General features: G+C 42.2%; 1 pseudogene; it reads right to left on the minus strand.

Annotated features, from left to right (window-relative positions):
- Positions 1-8,168: 8,168 nt before the first annotated feature.
- LOC122238860 lies at positions 8,169-9,986 on the minus strand (annotated as a pseudogene).
- Between the last annotated feature and the right edge of the window lie 4,225 nt (positions 9,987-14,211).

Raw genomic sequence — 14,211 nt, forward strand, 5'->3', positions numbered from 1 at the left:
TATATAGAGGTAGTAACTGCAGAGAACAGCTACTACTCCCAAGGTTGAGGGCAAAGAGAATAAGGAAGGAACTTGGAATCTCCGAAGAAGTGGCCCTGAAGGGGGGAGATTCAGACACTGACCAGTGGGTGTGGTTGGAGCACTGGAGCACCCAACCCTTCTGCTAAGGTTAGCAAAGGCAGGACCTCTGCTAGACCCTGAAAGAAAAAGAAAGGGGGGCCAATACCTCCTCTTCCACTGATGTGGTGGCTCCTCAGTGCCCTCTATTGGCAGAGGCTGCATCCTGCCAGCGAGCCAAGGCTGAATGTTACCTGCAGAGCACACTTTCAGTATTACCATGGAAAAAAGGGATGAGATTGGAGCGGAGAGGCGCTAAAGTACTCACTGGCATGTTTCTCTGAGTCTATTCAGTAAATAGGCTGCCTTCCCTTTCCTGGTTCTCTCCTGTTCCTTGAATTATTTCAACTTTTTCTATACTTCTCTCCTCCCCATTTCCCTGTTTATCTCTGGCCTTTCTTTATTTTGAGGTTCCTTCCTTATTTTTTTATTTATTAAAAATAACACAATGAAAAGCTGATTGAGAGCTCCAAGGTTGTAGGCTGGGCTTGCCAGCTGATTAACCTTGCTTTAGGATGTTTGGTTGGGGAACAGCCATGTCAGCTGCCCCACTTCTCTTGACAGTGCAGTTTCTATTGAGAAGGATCCCTCCCTTTTCTTTTATTTCCTTTTCTGCTAGAGTGGTGAATACCTGGCTTCTGCACATCCTGCTTATTGGGATGAGAAGTAGTATGAGGGACAATTATAACTTATACTCACTTTCTTTTTTTTCTTTTTTTTGTTAATGTATATTTATTTTTGAAGGAGAGGTGGGGAGGGCAGAAAGAGAGGACGACACAGAATCTGAAGCAGGCTCCAGGCTCTGAGCTGTCAGCACACAGCCCCACACGGGGCTCGAACCCACGAAACGCAAAATCGTGACCTGAGCTGAAGTTGGACGGGTAACTGTTTGAGCCACCCAGGCGCCCCAATTTATACTCACTTTCAATTAATTCCCCCATTTAACTCTACATTCCATCCCTTGCTTCCAATTAGTGTTTTCTGAGCTTCTCTTTATTTCTGCAAGGCCAAATTTCCCAGTTTCTTTAGAAGCCACTTGCATTAATTTCCAGCAGTTATTATAACAAATTTACAGTCACTAGGGAGCTTAAAACAGCGAGAATTTATTTCACAGCTCTGGAGGCCAGAACTCCAAAACTAAAGCGTTGGCAGGGCCACACTCCCTCCAGAGGCTCTGGGGAGAATCTGTGCTTGGGGTGTCCAGCTTCTGGTGGCTGTTGGCACTCCTTGGCTTGTAACCACATCATTCCAGTCTCTGCTTCCATCTTCACAGGGCTTTCTCTTCTGTCTGTGTAATCTCCCTCTTATAAGGACTTTTGTCATTGGATTTAAGACTTAGCTAGAAAATCAAGAATCTCCTTATTTCCTTATCACAAGATCCTTAATTACATGAAAAGATCCCTTTTCCAAATAAGTAACATTTACAGGTTCTGGGGATTAGGACATGGACATATATTTTGGGAGACCACCATTCAACTCACTATCCTAGTCTCCTAACTGCTATTCTCTTTAAGGAATTGATAGCAGTTCAAAAAAAAAAAAAAAACCAATAAAAAAAGCGGGGGGGGGGGGGGCGCCTGGGTGGCTCAGATGGTTAAGTGTCTGACTTCAGCTCAGGTCATGATGTCACAGTTTGTGGGCTCAAGCCCCGCATCCGGCTCTGTGCTGACAGCTCGGAACCTGGAGCCTGCTTTGGATTCTGTGTCTCCCTCTATCTCTGTCCCTCCCCCACTCATATTCTGTGTGTCCCTCTCTCTCAAAAATGAATAAACATATAAAAAATTAGAAAAAATAAATTGATGGCATTTCTTTTCTGCTGATGGTCTACTTTCTGTTCTCTTTATTGAGTTTGTGTATATACTCACATATATTATAGGTATGTATACACACATATATGTATGTGTGGTGGTGTGTGTTTTCTTTATAACCATTTTCTAGGTTATTGAAAAGAGGAAGAGATATATGTGTGTGGTCAATTCACATCTTGACTTTAGCATATATAATTTATTTCAGAAGAAGTTTTACTAGGTAGTATCTGAATAAAACAAATTAAGCTAAATCTGGGAATATACAAACCAAATAAACCAAGTTATTAAAAAAGTTCAATTGATAGTTTGTTTCTCTCTCTGTTTCCCTCTTTTTCTCTGCCTCTTAATCTTTTTCAACTTCTTGCATCATGACTTCCCAAATATTCAAACATTTCATATTTCCAATAAGCCTTCAGCAGTTTATCTAACACTTTGTATTTAAGATAGGAACCAAATAATAGAAAGGAGATGTTATTACTTGATGCAAAGCTATTAAGAAATTTTGCCGGTCTTTTACCTTTTCAAATATTTTCAGTTCTTCCTCATGATTATGACTGCAATATTCTTTCTGACTAGTAATGGCAGCAGGTGTCATATATGCTTCCCACTTCTCCAATCTTGCTATTGGCCAGGATCACTAATGGCCATATCATTCCTTCTCAATAAGCCTGCACACAGATCCAGAATTGCTTTCAACTTATCCATGCAGTTATTACTAATTTATTGGTGCTGGCATGTATGTTGTAAATTGTTTGCTATCTCTCTACCTTAAGAATCTCATGACTTCAAGGCACCTGGGTGACTCAATTGGTTAAGCATCTGACTCTTGAGTTTGACTCAGGTCCTGATCTCGTATCGTGAGTTTGAGCCCTATGTCTGGCTCCATGCTAATTGTGCAGAACCTGCTTGGGATTCTCTCTCTCCCTTTCTCTTTACCCCTGCCCTGCTCATTCTATTTTTCTCAAAATAAATTTTGAAAAATCTCGTGAGTTCAACATACTGTAGACTTCCAATGTTATCATTTTGATATATCTTCTGCTATAACCAATCAATTAAAAGATTGGGGGTCAAAAGGCTTGAGTTCTAGTTCTATATTAATTACTTGTGTTATATTAGATAAATTATTTATCCTTATAGATCTCAGTTTTCTCACTTGAGCAATAAAACAATTGGACTATGATAATTTCTAAGATACTTCCTAGCTCTGAAATCTTTTAATATCAAATACCCATATAGAGATTTTTTACTTAAATGGTCTATCATTACCTGAAACTCAACATTTTAAAAATTTTAATTCAATGCCTTGAAAACATCTTTGCCTCTTAGATTCTGTATTTTTGGTAATTTACACTCTAATCTCAAAATCTTTTATTTAACTTTTGATTCTTCTCTTTCCTTTACCTTTTATATTTTATCCATTACCAAGCCTTGTAAATTCTTCCTCAGAAGAACCTTTGCATTATCCATTACTTTGTATAACAGCTGTCACTAGTCTGAGGCAGACTAAGAATCTATGTTCCCAATAAACTTGACCTTTTTAACTTTCAGTTCACTTTATATAACCTTATAAATTCAATATTCTTATTTATTTTCACAAGCAATCTCCTACTCAAAATCTTTTGTGATTTTTCCCCTGCTAGTATGATAAAATCAGAATTTCTTAGTCTGTAACTCAAACTCTTCCATATTCTGCCTATGATTTAATCCCGTTAACCTGAAACAAGATACCCCTAAATTGTCTGTTGCATGCATGATCTGTTATCATTCAGGACCAATTTTCTCAGTATAAATGTTCAAGAAAGAGAATTTGATTGGTTTAGCACAGCCTCTAGGTCTGTTGTCCACCCCCAGTTTAAATCATGGTAACTGGGAACATCAAGGACTATTAGTGAAGAAAGAGCCTTCTCTTAAAAGAAAATAGGATAGTACCTCTAGTGAACCGTTGGAGCTAAAGATTATGCAACTCCCAAACCTGAAACTATAGGAAATCCAAAGTTTAAATAAAACATTTAAATCAAACACAGATCATTTAGTTTTCTGAAGCCTTTTTTCCTTTTCAAGCTTCTATCACTGAGCATAGTCTGTTGGTCAGACAACTTGAAGTAATGCCAGAAGTTATATGCTCATGCTCTAGAACTAGACAAACATGAATTTGAAACGCATTTCCTACATTAGTTATCTAACCTTAATCTAAGTATATTACAGTTCACTCATATGTAAAATGATATAATAATTCCTAAGATTTGTGAATACTTGCTGTTCAGGCACTGGAGTATTTTTCATATAGTAATTAATCGTCGCAGTTCCATTAAGTAGGTTGTAGTTTACAGATAAGGAAACTAAGGTGCAGGAAAGCTGAGCACTTTGCCCATGATGGCTACTAAATAGACGGAAATACAATGTTTGAATTTAGAAGACTGTGTTCCAGAATCTGGATTTTTAGTCATTACACAATGCTAGTGCCTGATAAATAGAGCTTTATAACTCTTAACCTTTATTATATCAATTGCTATTTATTTTATGTACTAAAGATCCATTCCATTCGTTCCATATCTACTCCCATTACTTCTACCTGGATGATACAGAAGCCCCTTAGGGCAGAACATCTCATCTTTCTTCAATCCATCCTCCTCACAGTTTTCCAAGGCTCTTTAGCATTTCACTTCCCTGATCAGAATTTTTCAATGGTTTGCCTCAAATACTCGATATATATGGCCTAGAGTGAGCCACATATATCAGCCCCACCATTACTCTCCTATCCCCTGACCAGAAACACTATATGTAGTTCTTGAAGATGTCAGTTTCTCCAATATTTAAAGTAGAAACATGTCATATCAGTCATAATTTTGTATATTGTTTTCTCTGGCTGGAACACTATCATCCACTCTGTCCATCTGTCAAAGTCCCATTTCCCTGCAAATGACACCTCTCCTTTCACATGGCCCCCAATTCCCCAGTGTAGAGTAGATATTCATGCTCCAATGCCTTTGAAACACATTGGTTGCATTTATATATACAATGAACATTGGTATTTCTATACCCCTCCTGTATGATAGGTACTGTCTTAGTCTGTTCTGGCTGCCATACAAAAATACCAGAGACTGAGTGATTTATAAACAACATAAATTCATTTCTCACAGGTCTAGAGGTTGGGAAGTCCAAGATTCAGAAGCTGGCAGATTTGGTGTCTGGTGAAAGCCTTCTTCCTTTTAGACTGACATCTTCTCTTTGTGTCTACACATGGAAGACAGGGCAAGAGAGCTCTCTGGAACCTCTTTGATAAGCGCACTAACCCCATTCATGAGAGCTGCATCCTCATGAGCTAGTCATCTTTCAAAAGGCCCCCCTCCAAATACCATCACATCGGATATAACACATGAATTTGGGGGGAACAAAGGCATTCTAGTCTATAGCAAGCACCTTGAGAGCAATGATGATGGCTGTCCACCTTTTTTTGTCCAGTATTTATCATACTGCTCTGCACATAGTAGACACTAACTATATTTTAACTGAATTTCATTCTCTTAACATCGCTCAGAAAATGTCAAAGCCAGGGGCACCTGACTGATTCGGTTCGTGGAGCATGCAACTCTTGATCTCGGGATTGTGAGTTTGAGCCCCATGATGGGTGTAGAGATTCCTTAGAAAATGTCAAAGCCATAAAAACTCACAGCCCCTTTCCCACTAGATTATTTTAACCTATACTTCTCAGAAATTAAATTTCTTGGGAAATTGAAAATTTCTTGGAACAAACACACTTGGTTCTACAATAGATACTGATCTCTAATTACTGAGCTAATCCTAATGAAAGAAAGACCTGATCAAACCGACCTAAACCCACTGTGGGGCTTAGTTGGGAGGCAGAGAGTAACAAGGGAAGACAGAAGTGGGTGAATGGGGTTGACCGGGGCTGACCACTGGTCTAATACACCAAGAGTGCCCTTGCTGCCCAAGAGTGATTGCCACATTCCGGCCTTGCTCTCTGAGTCATACTTATTCCTTTATTTTCTCTTGGGTTCCCTGCATTTGATTCTTCTTTCTGTGAGCCTTATCACCCTAGTTTATCCCCAGTCTCTAGTTTTTCTTATAGTAACTCCAGTCCTTTTGTAGAATTGAGGCTCTACCATGTTCTTTCTAGTCCTTTTCCTGAGAAAGTATTGAAACTGTCTTAATCTCAACCCAGCTGCTTTTTTTAATGGGCAGACTATCTGGAAAAGGAACTTCAAATTTTATTGACAGTATATCTTAATATAGTGAGTGTGTGTGTGTGTGTATGTGTGTGTGTTTTCTACCCAGCACCTCTTCCTTCTTGTTTTGGTAAAAATACTTAGATTTTCATGTGGAAAATAATCCTTCTCCCATTATATGTGGTCTTGGAAGGGATGTCAATGAAAAAGCCCTATTTTTGCCTTATCTAAGGCCAAGACATGGACACAGGGACACTTGAACTAAGCAAGGACAATAAACTCTCTCTCTGGAAATTAAATCTTGAATGGGGTAACACAGTTATTGATGATTAATCTGATGGCAGAAATCCAAAGAGACTATAAATTAGTCCTGACTATTGGATTATTGGAATTATCTGTTTTGCAGTAATGTCGTAGTTTATAATATGCATTATCTGCAATAACATTATGACAGTTCCATACTTTTGTTTGACACACAATACATAGATAGAACAGATTTATCATATTTGGTCTGTAGGTAAATCATAAATCTTTTTAAATTGCTTAACTACATACCATTCTGAATCTTTTCATTCCACCAGGAAAATACAGGTTTTTTCCCCCTCTCTTTAAAAAAAATTAAATACCAAAATAACTATACTTAAATAAATAATGTTATGATGATGGCATTTAGAAATTCACAATAAGGCCAAAGCCTTCTATTTGCAGGGCTGCTCAGCCCTGACCCTGTGGAACACTCTGGGCAGGCCTGTGGGTTTTCTTCTGGGATAGTCTGAACTGAAGCTGGGAGGGGCCATAGTGCTCACTCTCTTACCTTTGTTTCCTTTGCTCTGGATTTTAATTTTTGTAGGAGAGAAGTCAGTCCTAGGACTGGATCAGTTATGAAAGGCTGTGGGGAATTTCCTATTACAAATGAGAAAACAACTTAGATGTTTTCAACGCTTAACTTCAGGGCACTTTTTCCAAGACCCTCCTGTCAACACGCAGCTTCTGTTCCACCTGAGCTCCAGCTACCTGTGAGCAGGGCGAACAGCAACATCATGAGGTAGACAAGTGGTTGGACTTGATGATGCCTGGAACCGATGACACTGAATGGCGAACAAGCCATGGAGAGATCTGTGACATTTTGAAAAGGGTGTGTTGTAAAAGGTCAAATCTTTTCTTTTCCAGTCGAAGTAGTAACAGTTCTGTTGTTTGAAACCTACATACTCCTTAGAAGACTTGTTCTACTTAGAGTGGAATATTATGCCTGGGCGGTGTTGGGGGAGTCGGGGGGGGGGGGAGGGTGGGGCGGGGGAGAAATCAACACAAAGAAACTACAAAAAAGAGCAGGAAAGAAAACAGTTAAGTGCAGCTCCTGTGAGTCCAGCAGTTTTTTTTTTTTCTCAATGTAACAAGAGGTTATCTGTCTGTCCAGTCTGTACGGCCACCCTTACACACTGAAATGGAGGTGGATTAAATGCATGAGGCACCTGCTCTAACACAGAAAACTTGCAGATGTTATCAAGCAGTTCCATCTGAACTTTAACAGGACAAACAAACGGAAATCATCCGTAGGCTGGAAATAAAACTGCAGTTTCTTTTCCCCAAACGAAATCCACGCGAAAAGTCCTGTGTGATTCCAGAGTAGAAATGGAGTGATTTGAAATGTCAACGCCTCCCCACCCCCATTTGGTAAAGAAAGAAAGTACACGTCGAAATATTCTAATTCCACATGGGAACAACAAAAAACTGTCTTACCCACAGTGCCCTGCCCTCAAGTCCCCTGAGCGAGGCGAGGTGGCCCCCGCGACGCCCTGGCAGGTCAGCTTGCCCCAAGCCTTGGGCCCTCTCGGAAGGACCCCGCTGCCGGAAGGAGGTTTCCTTCCGCGTATGGCTTTGTGCAGGTGTGACTTCCGTCTTTAACTGAAGGCCGCCTGCATTTTTGTTTCCAGCGCTGAGGAGAAGTCAGACCGCAGGGGCCTCTACCTGCCGAGAGAATGCGCTGGCAACGTGGGTGGGAGGCAGCGTCCCCTTCTGGCACCACAGAGTTGACAGGAAAGTAAGAAAAGCTCTCCTAGTGGCCAGACTTGGACGCCGTCCTCCCGCATGGCGGCCGGCAGCTTTCCCATGCTCGCCGCGAGACGAAGCTCTGGCCGCCTGCGGTCGGGACCCGCTTCTGCGGCAGCCATTCGGACGGGTCACGGTTCCCGCGCTCTGTGGGCAGAGACGCCGACCCCGACGTGTGTGTCGCCAGCCGCTTCAGACCACTCGCCACTGCCTCGGACGCCCGGCCGTGCCCCGCGGCGCGGATTGGCACCACGTGAGTCCCGTTTTGCTTTACAGTTTTTATTGGTAGCTGGTGCCGACCTGGAGGTGACCGTCTGAACCGGGGTGGCCTGTCACATCTGAATGATCCCGCTAGCGGCGCCTCGTGTGGCACGGCTAACCGCAGGAATAGGTTCTACTTTCACTTTTCCTTCTTCCTGGTCTTCACACACGTCTTGAGGCTCTTGCTTAGGAGGGACCGGCACGGCCACCTGAGTGACCGGCCACCTGCCCGGCGACAGCGTACGCGTTCGCTGGGGCCAGGCGGGCCTCGCTGGTGACTGGCACCACAGGCATCCAGTGCATGGCGCGAACCATCTGCATGGCAGGCTGCTGGAAGGTGGAGGTGGTCACCGGGGCTGCGACGGTGGAGGTGACGGGCCGTTAAGATGGGTGGACTAGACGGAGGCGAGCCTGGTGCCCTCCTGGACGAAGGCCCGTAGGGGCTGTGAGGCGCCAGGCTTGGGCTCCAGGGATGTTGAAATCTTCTCTCGACCCCTGGGAGGTGGGGGGTGGGGGGTGGGGGTTGGGGGGTGGGGGGTGGTCTGAGCGCCACCGACGTGAGCAGACAGGCTCCAGCGGGGTTGGGAGAGGCCGGGCACTTCCGAGAGCGGTCCCAGAGGGGTTCTGAAGCAAGACCCTAGACCTCCTTTCCTAAAAACCTACTCAACTAATTTGCTTTCGGAGGCAGGATCTATCCTCCAGAAGGAACCTTTACCTGGTTCTTCCTGGGAACCTGGTACTTTGATGCAATAACAATTCAGAGAGACATTGTGGCGTATTGAATTCTGCTTGCCCTTGTAGTATGGATAATTTTTTAGTGATGTGCACATACATTCCATTTAGGGTGAGTGGTTTATCAGGAAACATCGTAATTACTTGTATGATTTAATTGTGTGCAGGAATAAGGTGGCTTCGTATCAGCCTTTAGGCTGTCTCTACCCAGAAGCTTCCTGTTCGTTTTCTGTCTGTAAGTTGTGGGCCATTAAATTGAAGTCAGATGGGATTCCACAGCGGGTTTTGTACCCCCCAGGGGCTGGATGGGCCAGTTTGCAGCACTGGTGGTTCCTGCAGCCGCAGGCGAGGGGGCTGATGAAGTGGGCCGTGGTGTCTGGAATGTCGATGGCCAGGGGCGAGATGTGGGGCTGCTCGGGTTTCACGGGGAACCCGGCGCCTCCCGTCTCTCCCTCTTCTCGCTGGACAGGCAGCGATCACGATTTTGATGTTTGTGTTCGGGAACCCGGACGTGCACGCGCGCTGCAGCTGCAGCGGCGGCTTCCCACGCCTCTGAAACACTGTCCGTGAACGCGCGCTTCTGGTGGACGCAGCGCAGGTGGAAATCACCACAGGCTTGGGGCCTGGGCTATGAGGTCAGCTCCGGGCAGCTCTGCCCTGGCCACTGCTGCCTGGGGACATGAAGGTCTGGACGTGGTGCTGCAGGGTGGGGCCAGCGACCAAAACTCATGTCCTTTGAGTCCTGGGACGAGTTGGGCCCCATGGTCACTGAGCGCTTCCTTAGGTACTGGAACTGAGGCCTTACATGTGCACCATGGCCCAGTCTCACCATTGAACTGAGGCTGCTGGCCCTGTCCTGTTTCTTTCAATATTCTATCCAATGCTTTATTGTTCGGTTCTGTAAATGACCTCATACCTTTGTAAGAAATCATTTTTTTGTGTCCTTGCATTGAACAGTGTTGGTTTACATACTAAAGCCCCAATTGACAAACGCAAATTCCTTGCTGCAGTGCTCTTCCCAGCAACTGGGAAGCATTGAGATCCCAGTGTTAACTCTGCTGAATCACCAACACCAACAACAAGGGTTTTTAATAATAGGGTTTTTAATAGTTCTCCAATCTTCCTGTAATTGGGAACTGATGTAACTAACAGATCCTATGATTTGCCCCAATGTGCTGATTTTCTGTGTGGTCAGTCCTTGTCATGATGATAGCACCGTCTATATTTACTCTTGTTGTTGTTGTTGGGTTCAGTGTCGATCCAAACTTGTGCTACCTACTTTCATTATCTGACCAAACCTTTTCTTTTATGCTTTTCTGAGGTATAATTTACAGATCAGAAGATTCACCTATTCCCAGTGTACAGTTTAATGATTTTTAGCAAATTTATACGTTGGGTAACCCTCATCACAATCCAATTTTGAATGCCCAGTCTTAACGTGTATATTTTCCATGGCTCACTGATGGGTCCTAAAAGCACGTACTGTACAAGCTATAGCAACACCAGACATGGGGCAAACCTGGAGATCTGCTGGTGTCCTCAAGCTTAATGTAAGGGGAAAGTGTCAATGTGGTAGATTTCAGAGACAATTACTGTTATTGAAGGGGCGATGCCAAGGGTCAAATAGAAAAGACACTAGAAACCCCAAATGGGATCCACATAATAGGAATCAGCAAGACAGACAAGGCAACTGGAAGCAGGCCACAAGAAAGACATGCTATGTGGTTCAACGTTATGCTGTGGGCAGATCTCACTGCTTTGAATGGATGTGACACACTTTTGCTTGATAATGCCACCTGGTGCCTGATACCCCAGATTTCATTTAACATAAATTTCACTTGTTAAATTTTTCACTTAACAAATTTTTAACACATGGAATGAAAATGTTAACATATATGATATTAGCCTTGGGACTAGGGTTGAAAAATTTTTATTCTTCCTCCTTTACTCTTCATCTTACAGTGGACCTATCTGTGAGAAAAGTGGGTGATACGTGACTCACGTAATGATGATGATACTTTATTCTAGCTCATGTCATGCCATATTTGAAATTAGTACCCTCCTGCTGCATCTCAAGCTTATTGATGAATTACACCATGTAGGAATATAAAAAAATTAAGTTGGCAGATTTTGGAGACTGACTCTAGAAGGCTGGTGTTAATCATGAAAAGATCTAATGCTGAAACAGAACAGCTAGAGTGAACTTGGAGGAGAATAGAACTTTTAATTTTTTCTCTCCCCCATTGTTTTTACTATCTGTGATCATGTCTTCAAGGTGGCACAATACAGAGTGGCCAGCAAGGCCTTCCTGTTGCTTTTGTATGTTCCAGCTTATTATTCTTGCGAACATGATTAAGTTCTGTAAATATCTTAGTTTGGGGCTTAGCTGCAGCTACCCTGGAAAAAGAATATAGATTGAGAAAAGTACAAAATATATGTTTCCCCCTTTGGTAATGTTTAGTTGATTTGTTATTTCTTCAGAGTAATTAAAATTGGGTGTCAAGGACAATTTTTTGAACATCAAAGAAAAACAAGAGCCCTGAAAAATAGAGATATCAGAAGTATTTCTTTATTTTATCTTTATGACATGGGTTATCATGGAAATGGAAGGGGTTAGAACAGAGAAAACTAGAGAAGATATGGTACCATTGGGGATTATAATGACTTTGTGAAGGTTTCTCTTTCAGAGATAGGTTCAGTTTGGACAACTGACTAACTCACATTATGTGGTGTACTCTAAATGGCCAATAAAATTCCCAAGGTTTTTCAAAGCAAATGGTGTTTGTATCTCACCAAAGACCCACATCCAAAATGTTACCCAAGACTTGTTCATACTACTTTGAAACTATCCCCACGATTCATAGATTTTTACAATTTCTCTGTTTCTATTGCTTTTTATTAAGTCCCCACTATTTCTTGCCTGGATTCTGTGATGGTCTCTTTACTAAACTCCCCACCTCAGTTGTGCCTCTAAATCTATTCTGTGCATGGCTGTCAATGGCTCTGCTCATAGCCACCATGCTTGAATTTTTAAGTTTTCCATATCTTTCAGAATAAGGTTGACATATTAGGAAGACTCTTCATGTACTCTTCCAACATCATGTTTACCCCTTTCCTTCCTTACACTCTTATGTATCAACTGAGTACAACTATTTCATTTATTCGCTCATCTACTTAGCGAATACTAATTGAGGATTCAGCATCTGTTGGGCGCTGATCTGGGTGTTGGGAGTATAGTAGTAATACTTCCAATTTTTAGAATGATTCCTGTTTGGTCTTACATGTAGTTCTATGCATATCTTCCTCTCTTCCAGGAATTCCCTTCCTCCTTACAAGCCTATTTTCTGCTAGGTGCACTTCTGATTTACTTCTGATAAGCCTCTCCTATCCTGTAGGCTGAATGAGGTGACATGATGTGTCATCTCATAATACCCTCACCCCTCATGCATTTATCACATTTCATTTTTCCTCTTCTCTTTATACTCCACTAGGGTATAAGCTCCTTAAGGCGATATATCCTACTCCTTTCTGTATCTCCAAGACTGTGCCTTGCATCTTATAGGTGTTTATGGGAGATCCTTTGAAAAATCTCCAAATGGGTTATGAAATCCTAGACACTGCCTAGTAATGATGTTTCCTTCTGATGGGAGGGAACAGATGAATCAAATATACTTTGATCATTGTTTTTAAAGCAATTTATGCAAAGGTGGCCATCCCTTTTTATGAAAGATATCAGCACAAAGGAAGAAAAGAATAACATTTACAAATCTTTTGCTTAAAGCTTTTCCTTAGAAATCTACTTGTGTGCTTTTTTAGACAACTATTTTTTTTTTTTTAATGTATCTGTCTCCGTAGCTAGGTTAGGAGAAATTTTGATCTTAAATTTGAACTTTTATATACGAATTAAGACAAACAGAAGTTACAGAAGTTGTAATGCATTTCACCACAGATACAATTCCTGCTCTGGAGAAGACATCGGAACATAGTCTCCACTAGTAGAGCACACCTGAATATCCCATCAACTGTAGCCCAGTCCCCTCTGTTGTCTACTCCTGAGAAGGCTGGATTCTCCAGAAAACGGACCCTGAGATTTGTATATGAGAGGTTTATCGAGGAGGGCTCTTGGCATCTACACGTGGGGTGGGGTGGGAGGAGGTGAGTGAAGAAATCTGCACTGTGAACACTTATTATCCTACAGCTCGTAGTCACTTAGTGGGAAAATCTGATTTTGAGGTTCAGAACCATTAGGAAAATTCAGATTCCCATCTCCATGGAAATGGAGGGCTATCCTAGGGTAGGAAAGTTATAGTAGATCCTGGTGTTTGCTTTCAAGTTTATTTCCCTCTTCTTTCTTGCTGTTAAAACTTATCCAGTTGTTCACCTGCTATGTAGCCATTGGCTCGGGAAAAGTGACTCCGATCCTTTGTTTCAAGAGGATAAATCTGACTATTCTTAGCCAATCATTGTAATTTGATTCTGTTCTCCAGAGACTGGATTAAGAAGAGGCATGTCATCTTTCTGGCCAATTTTCATTTCATCTTTGGATGAGGGGATGTCTGCTGGTTACTTCTCAGAAAGGCTTGTTTTAAGAAAGAAACATGTTTTAAAAAACCATTAACATTATTCTGACTCTGGATGTAGCTGGATGAAGAAGTAGTCTACAGCTGCTGCAGTCACATGCACCATGAGAAGAACCAGCATAAGCTGATAAGCAAGATATTAAGATGGCAGAATGAGAAGATGGCAAGAATCTGGTCCTTAATACTTCTGTGCTACTGAATTAACCAACCCTGAAACTTCATGCATTAGGATGCTACAGAGAAACAGAATCGATGGGATATATATGAAATTATAAATTGAGTACATATATGTTCTGTTGATTTTTTATAAGGAATTAGCTCATGTGATTATGGAGGCCAACAAGTTCCAAAATTTGCTGTCAGTAAGCTGGAGGTCTAGGAGAGCTAATGGTATAGTTCCAGTTCCAGTTTGAGTCTAAATGCCCAAGAACCATAAGAGGTAATGGTGTAGTTCTAGTCCGAAGCATGACAAGCTCA

This window comes from Panthera tigris, chromosome B2, assembly GCF_018350195.1.
Source record: "Panthera tigris isolate Pti1 chromosome B2, P.tigris_Pti1_mat1.1, whole genome shotgun sequence".
In the NCBI taxonomy this organism is placed as follows: domain Eukaryota; kingdom Metazoa; phylum Chordata; class Mammalia; order Carnivora; family Felidae; genus Panthera; species Panthera tigris.